We start from the raw sequence: 11,710 nt of genomic DNA, 5'->3' as shown, positions 1-11,710 counted from the left end.
CTGCTATGTCTAGAGAGTACTCATCTCTTAGATGCTCATCTGATATATAAGGAGAGTCACGTAAACTGGAATCCACCATTCTGCTAGTCATCTCTGACCTTGTTCTTCCTACAATCATACCATTTTAGATAAACCAAATATAAACATGATCAACATACGAAAGTGACGTTTAGTGGTGGATATATCATATGAAAAATCAATCCAAATTAGAACAACACATGTATATGCTTATTCATATCAACATATTGACGTCAGACATGCTAACACTAACTGCATATAATGACCTCACGCACGAAAACCATAAACACGACAATGCATGCATAATGACATTCATCTAGCCCATCCAGTCCAGGTATTTAAACCATGATCTCATACAATATGTAACTCCCCCTCCCACATTTACCCGCTTTTACAAGACCTCTGAGTAAATTTGAAACGAAGGGCCACTATGACATGACATGACCTTGTAGTTGCACTTAAGGAAGTGGGGCCTAAAACTGAGACTTATTGACCACAAACTAACATCCTACAAGGGCTGTAGATCACCTAGGAGCTAAAGAAACACCCCAGGTGGTCAATCCATAAGTTGAAACTTTTTTTCAATGACCTAGAATCCCAAGTGCACCCTTGACACTACCTGCATGCAGTTGAAGGCCTCCAACTGCACTCAAAAGCCTTGCTCCATGCGGTTGTGACCTAAATTGCCTAGTTCAGTTCTTATTCGCTTGATATCTTAGCCACAATTCCAAGCTAGCCTCCAGACCCCTACCCAAGACTGCTAGAGACTTCTCATAATGATAAATATCATAAGGATGGTGCTAAACATACAAGACTTGAATAAGAACTTGACCTAACCAAACCTAACCATGACAGTCATTTTGTCAAACATATGGTGAACATGTAAACTATAGGCCATGAATACATCTATTATCATAGGTGTCTAACTTATATGAGAATCAACAAGAAGGTCTAATGCCCTCTCATAATAGTTTTAATAATACTTGTTATCCCATGCATTCATTAACCATTAAATACTTATCAAATTCTAGACAAAGCCATAACTAGAGAACATCACAAATCCATGCTTATAGCCAACATAAAACCAAATGCTTAACGATGACATAATAACCATAAAATCATCTTAATAACAAGTACACGTGCTCATAGAATATAATAGAAAAATAACTCTTATTAGCTGATGAAAAATTAGCCTTTGCCATGGTCTGCCTCTTCATCTGGTCCTGATGATGAACCACACTTGTTGGTTCGAAATGTGTCGGCCAAAAATTTCTTTTATGTGATTTGTATCGAAAGAATTTGCTTAACCTTTCATATTATTAGGGTCCATTGGTATTTTACATATCTTAGGGAGCTGTGAATGGTATTAAGAGGAATAAACGTTGATGGAATGTTATGCTTCCTTAGGATCCTCACAATCTTGTCAGTGGTCCCTTGGATAAATGGGAGATGCACCCCTAAAAATCGATCCTTGGGATCTTTTTTAATCTTAGGACCCTTGTGAGATTTAAGGAAATATTTAGTACATTGGTGCCTACTGTTAGACTCAGTCTTGTCAGTCCTCTGTCAGAATCAAATTCACCAAGGTTCATTTCTCGTCATTTGCAGTCATCAAATGCCATTTTGGTCAAAAAGAGTCATTTTAATTCTTGAGTCCAGGGTTTTGTCTCCAGAAGTGTGAAATAACGCTTGCAGGCCAGAGGGAGGTTCAATAAGTTTCTTATTTCAAGAGTTTCATCATCATTAATGCTCAAAGATATTTCTTCTTCAAAACTCTGTTTTGAAGAAGAAATTGTCAAATTTGTTTTATGATACGCTCCATTCACAAAATGAACTCTTGGAAAATCATCCTAATTGTCGAATATACAACATGCTCAACAGTTTGGTGGAGTTTGATGGTTATTATCTTGAAAGTGAACCCTGTGTGGCTTGTAGCTGTCTAGAAGTGCCTTATACAAGAATGAAGTTGGACAATCTGAAATCTGAGACCAAGTTCACTAACAACTAACACATTTTCAAATGCACAGCATGTATCGAATGAAGTAAGTGCAGAGATGAAAGGTCAACCTGATCTGATTATTGGAAATTACAGCGATGGGAATTTAGTCGCATGTTTGATGGCACATAAACAGGGAATTACTCAGTGCAACATTGCTCATGCTTTGGAGAGGATGAAATACCTGGATTCAGACATATATTGGAGGGATTTTGAGGAAAAATACTACTTCTCTTGCCAGTTCACTGCAGATCTAATTGTAATGAATCACGCAGATTTCATTATCACTAACATATCAAGAGATTGCAGGAAGTAAGGATACTGTTTGACAGTATTAAAGCCACATTGCCTTCACCTTTCCTGGTCTCTACCATGTGGTTAATGGAATTAATGTTTTTGATCCAAAATTAAACATTGTTTCTCCTGGAGCAGACATGCAGATTTATTTCCCTTACATAGAAAAGCAGTGTCGCCTTACTGCTTTACATGATTCAATTGAGGAACTCTTGTTTAATACTGAGCAGACAACTGAACATATGTGTGCCTTGAATGACCATAAAAAACCCATTATATTTTCTATGGCAAGACTCGACCGAGTGAAAAATATGACAGGATTGGTTGAATGGTTTGCAAAGAACAAACGCCTGAGGGAGCTGGTTAACCTTGTTGTGGTTGCTGGTGATATTGACCCATCAAAGTCCAAAGACAGAGAAGAAGTGGCCGAAATTGAAAAAATGCATAGACTTATCAAAGAGTATAACCTGAATGGTCAGTTCCGGTGGATATGTACACAAAAGAATAGAGTACGGAATGCAGAGTTGTACCGCTACATTTGTGACACAAGAGGTGCCTTCATACAGCCTGCACTTTATGAAGCTTTTGGGCTTACAGTTGTTGAGGCAATGACACGTGGTCTTCCCACATTTGCAACATGTAATGGAGGTCCTGCTGAAATCATTGTGGATGGGAATTCTACAAGTGAACAGATTGCTGACTTTTTTGAGAGGTGCCAGACAGATCCCACCTACTGGAACAAGATCTCTGATGCTGGTCTACAACGTATCTATGAAAAATATACATGGCAGATTTATGCTGACAGATTAATGACGCTATCTGGGGTTTATGGATTTTGGAAGTATGTATCAAAACTTGAAAGACGAGAGACACGCCGTTATCTGGAGATGTTTTATAGCCTAATGTATAGAAATCTGAGGGAAACATCTAATAATAATGGAGAGGATGTGGAATAACCAGCCCAAAATTTCTCAGCCTCTGACAACAATATACCCACAAAGGCTCACTAAATCTGAATCTCCTTCTCCTGCAAAGGGTGCGACCTTCCAAAATTGGTTCATTTCATGCTATTCACAAGGTGCCACTTGGTGACAGTCCATATGACAAAACTAGGCAGATGCAACTGATGAACAAGAATCCAGAAAGGGCAATAGCATTATTTTGGGCTACAATCATTGCCGGTGATAAAGTGGGCAGTGCCCTGAAAGACATGGCCATAGTCATGAAGCAGCAAAACAGGGTCGAAGAAGTCGTTGAAGCCATCATATCATTGAGGAATTGATGTTCCGTTCATGATCAGGAAAGTCTGGACAATATATTGCTAGATTTATACAAGAGGTGCGGTAGACTGGAGGACCAGATTAAACTACTGAAACACAAACTCAATCTGATTCATCAGGGCTTGGCATTCAATGGAAAGAAAACTAAAACAGCTAGGTCTTAGGGAAAGAAATTTCGAGTGACATTAGAACACGAGGTCACGAGATTGCTCGGAAACTTGGGTTGGGCTTATATGCAGCAATCTAACTATGTAGCTACGGAGGCAGTGTATAGGAAAGCATTATCAACTGAGCCAGACAACAACAAATCGTGCAATCGTGGTATATGTTTGATGCATCAAGGAAGGGTTGCCGAAGCAAAATTAATTCTAAGAACTGTAGCACCTGCATCTTTGATTGGTCCACGGGGAGCTGATTCTCACTTGAGGTCCTATGAAAGAGCCCATGAGATGCTAAGAGAAGCTGAAGCTAAAGAAATGAACTATGATTCCCTCAAGGAAAATTCTTTTACGGAGCAATCCTTGCAATGCTCGTGGAGGCATGCTGCACCTAACCAGAGTGAACATGAGATGCTTAATTCTGATTTAGGGGATTGGGAGATGACCACATTCCATGCAACATCTGGATTTGCACTCTCACAGCAGGAGTTCTTGTTGATCTCTGATAAAAGGTTCCAATCCTCATTATTTGACAATGCTTCGATAGAAGACAAAACAGAGGAAGATGGTTTTGGGGACGAAAATATAAATATAAATACTATCAGCAGTGTATCATGCATCCTCTCAGGGTATGGAATTTGGGGTTCCTCAAAATCCTCAGACTCAGCACGACAAAGTAGAAGCCTTGAGGCAGAGGCAGAGGCTCGAGAAAGTTTGCTTCAAGGAAAATGCTGGTGTGAAACATTCAGCATTTCTTCCTTTGAATTCTTCCTATAAAGAACAATCAGGTTTTGAAGAAATGCAGTCTACTCTTTCAAATGGTTTAGGATCAATGGCAGGTTTTGAAGAAAGCCAGTCTACTTTTTCAAATTTGCTTGAGTTTGCCTACGCGGCGCATAGGCTGAGTGGCACGACACACTGGTCGAGCGCGGCACATAGGAACCTTTTCCGCAGTGCAAAATTGCATGGGCGCGACGCACACAGCTCGCGCGGCGCATTGGGCCTGCCGGGCGGCGCACAAGCCCGAAACTCATCAACATTTTGTGATTTGTCAAATTCAAATAATCTTTCCCCTCCAAAGTCTCTGATTCTTGATGATGGCTGGAAATCTGTTGAAATTGACCCTAAGGCAAAGCCTCTTCCAGTTGGTAATTCAACAAATTTTACAAATCAGTTGACACATATGACAAAGAATTAACAAGGATCAATGGCGCTACTAAAGCACCAGTAATGGACAATGCTGCTGAAACAACATTGGGTGCAGTGACAATCAGAGCATTTAACATGGTAGAAAGATTCAAGGAAAAGAATTTGAATCTTATTGATACAGATGCAAGTCTTTTCTTTCACACCAATGCTGCTATGGAATGGTTGATCCTAAGGTTGGAATCACTGGGAAACATTATCCTTTTCACTTCAGCTCTTCTACTCGTTTCATTGCCTTCGAGTAGCATAACTCCTGGATTTGTGGGTCTTGCTCTCTCATATGCACTCTCACTTACATCTTGTCAAGTATTTATGGCACAATGGCCATACAATCTCTCCAACTTTATTGTTTCTGTGGAGCGTATAAAGCAGTACATGAACTTGCCATCTGAGCCACCAGCAATTATAGAAAGCAGCAGACCTCCTGTCTCATGGCCAAGTGAAGGTAGAATACAGTTAGAAACCTTGAAGATAAGGTACCGCCCTAATGCCCCTCTCATTCTAAAAGGTATTAACTGCACATTTATGGGTGGGAAAAGAGTGGGAGTGGTAGGACGAACAGGCAGTGGTAAAACGACTCTTATTTCAGCCTTATTTCGACTCATTGAACCAGCTGGAGGAAGAATTCTGATCGATGACCTGGACATTTGCTCTATAGGTCTTTGTGATCTGAGGTCAAAGCTTAGTATCATTCCTCACGAGCCAACCATAGAAAATTTTAGGGGTGAATGTTCGCCCTTTGGCGAAATTAAGGGGTTTTAAATTTTTAGTGGGTGAATATTTTGTATCACAGTACATTTTTACAAATCACCTCAAATAGCCCACCTTATTTTAAGGGAGAGGGTAAAAAAGGTAAATTTAGCCCTTGAAATTAGGAGTTAAAACCTTCCTGTAAAAAAGGTAAATTTAGCCCTTGAAATTAGGAGTTAAAACCTTCCATTTGCCCATTTTCAAGAATAGGTTTTATTTAAGTGAATCCATTCTCCCATTTTCAAGAATAGGTTTTATTTAAGTGAATCCTATGGGCCAAAGGCCCAAATACCATATTTATAAAAGAGGTATGGTAAATTAATAAAAATATAAATAAATGAGAGGTATGGTAAATAAATATAACATTTTTTATATTTACTCCATATGTCACCTTATATACATGCAAGGGTGTAAACAAATAAAAATATAAGTAAAGTGGAGGTATGGTAAATAAACAAAACGTCTTTTTATACTTTCTCAAAAGGTATGGTAAATAAATAAAAATATAAATAAACTAGACGCATGGTAAATAAATAAAACCTCTTTTTATATTTAGTCCATAACCCTCGTTCTATTTATGAAGGCTCAAGAGCCAGGTTTTATTTAAGTGAATCCTATGGGCCAAATACCATATTTGTAAAAGACGTATGGTAAATTAATAAAAATATATATAAATGAGAGGTATGGTAAACAAATAAAACATTTTTTGATATTTACTCCATAAGTCACCTTATATTTACAAACACTAAAAAAATGTGTTATATTTAGGTGAAACCTTTGGGCAAAATACTATGGGACAAATACCATGGATTAGATTGTTATTAATACCGTGCAAAAAAAATTATTAACCCTAATATTAGTATTAATAAAAATAAAAATGGCACATGGTATTGACCCATGGTATTCACCAAAATGGCACATGGTATTGACCCATGGTATTCACTTGGAATGTAGCCTATTTAAATGGGGGAATCAAACCAACATAGATCCATCTTTACTCTGGATCTACTAACCCCCGAGAGGTATCAAATATCGTGATATGAAAACTAGCATAGAGTGAAAAAATATTTGATCTGATCAAGAGTTAAAATGGATGTTGTAATTTAATGTATGTTAAACATTTTAGCTTGGTTAAAATAAAAAATAAAATAAAAATCAACTATTAATTTTTATAAATTACTAATAGCAATTTTTAAGCTCCAGGTTTATGATAACCCATGGTATTGGCCCATGGTAATACCATGGTATTCATGTGAGAATAGACTATTTAAAGGGGAAATTCTATCATCTTAGATCCATCTTAATTCTGGGTCTACCAAGTGCTCAAATGGATAAATAGATTTCATCCCCCTAAGAGTGGTAGATGTGGAGTTAAGATGGATATAGGTTGGTTTTTATGATAATGAAGATATTAAATAGACTTAGGAAATTATATTGTAAAAACATCTTAAGGTGAATGGTTAAAGCATAGACATTGGACAAGTATATTTGTATACTTCTGTTTTAAAATGAAACAAATCCAGTGCTTAAAGGAATGGATTGATTGCACTAGTCATCCTTCTATAACTTTCCAACATATGCTTGAGTAAACAGATTGTAATTTGGGTAATTTTCCTAATTCCAAACAGGAACATACTTGTGTATTGGCGAGGTGGTTACGAGGTCCCTAGAAGTGATGAATTTGAATTTTTCTTGATTTTGTATATAGTATTAGCTCTTTTCTCATGCTTTATGTGAATGGCATGAGTGAATTTTATCCTTCACCCACTAGGTTATCGATATGTAATTTCGGTAATTTTGATTTCAAAAGATATTTTAAAGAAATGCAAATATTTCATTTGTGTTTTCAGTAAACACAAGATTTTATAATTGAGTAAAATATTCGCCATGCCTGGTGAGAGATTCGCCAAAAAAGTTATATATACATATCATATTATTGATAAAATCGACTTCCATTTTTCCTATATACCATGGAGATTCGCCCATTTATTATACATGTAAATTTAGGGGGGTTCTTAAAATTTTCCCTAGAGCCAACCCTATTCAAGGGGACCATAAGAAGTAATTTGGATCCCCTAGGCTTGTACTCAGATCATGAAATTTGGGAGGCGTTACAAAAATGTCAAATGGGAAAGTCCTTTGAAGATTTACCGCACCGACTTGATTCCTCTGTGAGTGACGAAGGGGAGAATTGGAGTGCTGGTCAAAGGCAACTCTTGTGCTTAGGTCGCGTTCTCCTAAAGCGTAACCGAATTCTGGTTCTGGACGAAGCAACTGCCTCCATCGATTCTGCCACAGATGCACTTGTTCAGAAAGTCATCAGACACGAATTTTCCAACTGCACTGTCATAACAATTGCCCACAGGGTGCCCACAGTCATTGACGGTGACATGGTCTTGACCCTCTCTGATGGCAAACTTGCAAAATATGATGAACCTGCAAAACTTATGGAAAATAAATCATCATTATTCGCAAATCTTGTGGCGGAGTATTGGTCCAATTGTAGCTACAATTTCATGCAAAATTTGGCTGCTTACAAGTAATTTCTATATCCTTGAAACCAGGCCAATGCCAGAGTCATAGTACACCTAAATCCGTAGATTGCCAAATCCTGAGAGGATTGGGACGAGAATCTTAGGGTGCACCATATAGCTTCGAATGGAAATTCTTATGTACAAATCCAAGCATTCAAAAAACAGAACGACATTTCAAAAAATTGTTATCGAAACTACTGCTATTTTTGCAATTTTCAACAACACAAGGAGACATGCGAGGTTCTGGTGGCATTCATGGTGAAATCCTCAGAAATAAAACCGCCAATGAAGATTACATGCGATATACATGGCGTTTGAAACAAGTTTACGAGATTTATAAACTATTTTCACACCTGATCATACACAACAGCTATCCGATGTGCTCGATATGTTGATCGCCAGGTGGATAAATGGAGAGAAATATGAAAATAGGGATTCAAATCCCTCATCATGGTTTTTACTAAATCAGGTGTATTTTTGGCAAACAAAAAGTAAAGGGAGCCGAAACAGTCAAAGCACCGAACGCCTGAATGTAAACGTATATATCCACAGTGGCAAAGGAATATGGTTGGATGTTCTATTTCGACTTCAGTTACAACTCAGGATGGTCTATGCCACAAATGTCATTGGTTATCAACAAAAAGTGTAACGCTGCTCCGTCCCCAACACAGATGGACAAATCTTTTCCTATCTTCTTCGATTGGTTTTCTAGCTCCCTATTTTTCATCGATTCGTTTTCCCATAGATGAAATTTATTTATTGTATGACAAATCATTTGTGAGGGGTTCTGAGTTCTGAGAAAAAGTGTGGGAAGAAAAAACCCAGCACTATCACTGTACAGTTTTGACAGAGAAATAATTAAATGGTGCAGCTCTGATTTATAAGATTCTTGCGGTATGAGTTTTGGCATGTGTTTTTCTCTCTATTTCATATGTATCATGTGATGTTTTGCAGTTCATTCATGATCATTTCCAGCTGAATACTTTTAAGTGAGAAAGGTAGAATTCAGTCATTGCTCTGCCTTGAGGAAGTGTTCAGTCTTTATGTGTTTTCTTCTGCCTGGAAAGGATTCATACATTAATGCCCTTTTCAGCTTTCTTAAACAGTCTTTTCACCCCATTTAAATTCAATTCGATTGCTAAAACCTCATGCTTATCTCGCCTTATGAAATATCCTGTGCCTTTGGTTAAATCTCTGCTCATGTTGTCCTTGTCCCATATAGCCTAGCAACTTAGTCATTAAACCAAATATCCCTTCTTCAAATTCATTTACTAGCCTAAAATTAGTTACCATTTAAGTCATCTCGGACTTTATTGATCATCTTATCGAGATAGACCCGGAGAGAGCCCTCTCCTGTCCTCGTAGGGCTAGCTACGAGGCTGAGCTTGGTTTAATGTGGCCTCGAGTTTTTCCTTCTTCAGCCTGAGGCAGATTCGAGTGCTAACACCTACAATACCCATTCTTATTAAAAACATTAAGGAGTGGGTTTTCTCATCATTAAGGTGGTTTTCATCAGAAACTCTTAATGCCTGAATAGCTAAAGTGTAGAGAGCACCCAACTTTTGAGTAGGGAAATGATGAGATTTTAACATGAAGATATTGTTATGTGGAGTTTTCTTACAAAATACATGATGAGGTAAATCACCATCATCCTTATTCGAAAGTAGGACGTCGAGGAAAGGTAAAATTCCATTACTTTCACATTCCATGGTAAACTTTATGGAGTTATACTGATTGTTAAGTGTTGGAAAAAAAGTTCCAACTTTTCCCGACCATGGGACTAGATAAAATTGAGCAGAGGCAAAGGCCTTTGATTCCAATTCCTCCATGAATATATTAGCCACTACAGGGGAGAGAGGGGAACCCATGGAAACACCACAAGTTTTTTTAACAGAATTCCCCATAAAAGGTGAAGAAATTAGAGGTAAGACAAATTTCAACTAATTTACCCGTATCAGGATCCATAATACACTTGATGACTTCAATGGACTCATTGATAGGGATATTATTGTAGAGGGAGACCACATAGAAACTCACAAGCATGTCACCTAGATCAAGCTTAATACCCTTTAACTCATAGACAAACGATGAGGATTCCTTGACAAAGGATTTTGTAAGGCCAACAAGGGGTTTTAACTTCTGGGCTAAATACTTAGCAAGAAGATAGGTCGACCCTCCTATAGTGTTGACAATGGGTCTTAGGGGAGCCCCTTCCTTATGAATATTTGGAAGGCCATAGATCCTAGGGGTAAGAGGGTTACTTTCAATGAGCTTATGACTAAAGGAGCTAACAGTGCTACTAGATTTTATACCAAGAGCCATAGTTTTGGAGATCTTCTTCAAAGGATCCTTATTAAGTTTCTTGTAGCTACTGCTATTAAAAATGTGGTCCAATATTTTCCTCCGGTAATCCTCTCTATCAATAATAACCATAGAATGACCCTTGTTAACTTTGAGAATAAAAACATCCTTGTTATTTTTTAACCCTTGTTTCTATTAGATACTGTTTTCATAGGAAAAACCTACTGTTTGTTTCTATTAGATACTGTTTTCATAGGAAAAACCTACTGTTTGTTTAAACGATTGCTAACTGCGTAGGTGTCCAAAATTGAAATTCAAAACTAAAACCTGATTTAGGCTAAGAGACATAATGGAGCCATTGTAATTATATGAGGGGTGTGGGTTCTAGAATGGGAATATAAAATACTATACAATAATCCAGAGAAGTAATAATTAAAGTGAAAGATAAATGCTAGCAGTGAATGAGACTAGAATACCCATATTAGAGGAAGGTGGGTTAGTTCTTGGACCAAGCTAAGATGATATCAGGCTAGGAACAGTCCCTATTTCCTAAGGAAAAAAAAACTACCACAGTCTTATACAATAAAATTATAAATGACTAGTTAATAGATGCACAAACAACCCTTATTCCACGACAAGAGAAAGAAAGACATGTTACAAAAAATGCATGAAATTATGAACTAGCATTCAAACCATGGAACCATATATAAATAAAATGCTAAAAAAATAAATACATAAAAAACTATGCAAGGGTATACACACTATTTTCATTATGCATTCCTCATTCTGTCTAAAAAGAAAAACTAGAGGCTTAGTATAAGTTCTTTCAAATTCGTAATCGACCAATGCTGCTTACTGGTTGCATTTTCATAATATAAATAAAGATTTCAGAGAATATGATGTAATAACTGTTCAAAATGGTCTTTTATTTTAAAGAAAATAAACCTCATCATAAAGGCTGGCTTACCAACCCATGAGCATATAAAATAAATACAACCATAGAAATCATGGAAAAATTATCCCAGTTGGCAGGCAATTTCCGCCCTTAAAAACCTTAAGGATTACAGCTGGGAATAATTTACATAGGAACCTTTGAGAGTAAAATCATCACTAAATAAAAGTTAAGAGAGTTATTGTTCCGGAAAACTATGTTGGTTATCAATACAAAGTACT

The 11,710-nt window shown here is 37.3% G+C and overlaps 1 pseudogene; it reads left to right on the top strand.

The window, feature by feature from the left end:
• The first annotated feature begins 2,555 nt into the window (after positions 1-2,555).
• LOC149219762 (sucrose synthase 3 pseudogene) lies at positions 2,556-3,211 on the top strand (annotated as a pseudogene).
• Positions 3,212-11,710: the final 8,499 nt, after the last annotated feature.

Source organism: Pinus tabuliformis, chromosome Q (assembly GCF_031772625.1).
Source record: "Pinus tabuliformis cultivar Carrire ecotype Pingquan chromosome Q, CPIR1, whole genome shotgun sequence".
Taxonomy (NCBI): domain Eukaryota; kingdom Viridiplantae; phylum Streptophyta; class Pinopsida; order Pinales; family Pinaceae; genus Pinus; species Pinus tabuliformis.
The sequence above is the reverse complement of the archived record's forward strand: the minus strand, read 5'-3'. Positions and strand labels throughout refer to the sequence as shown.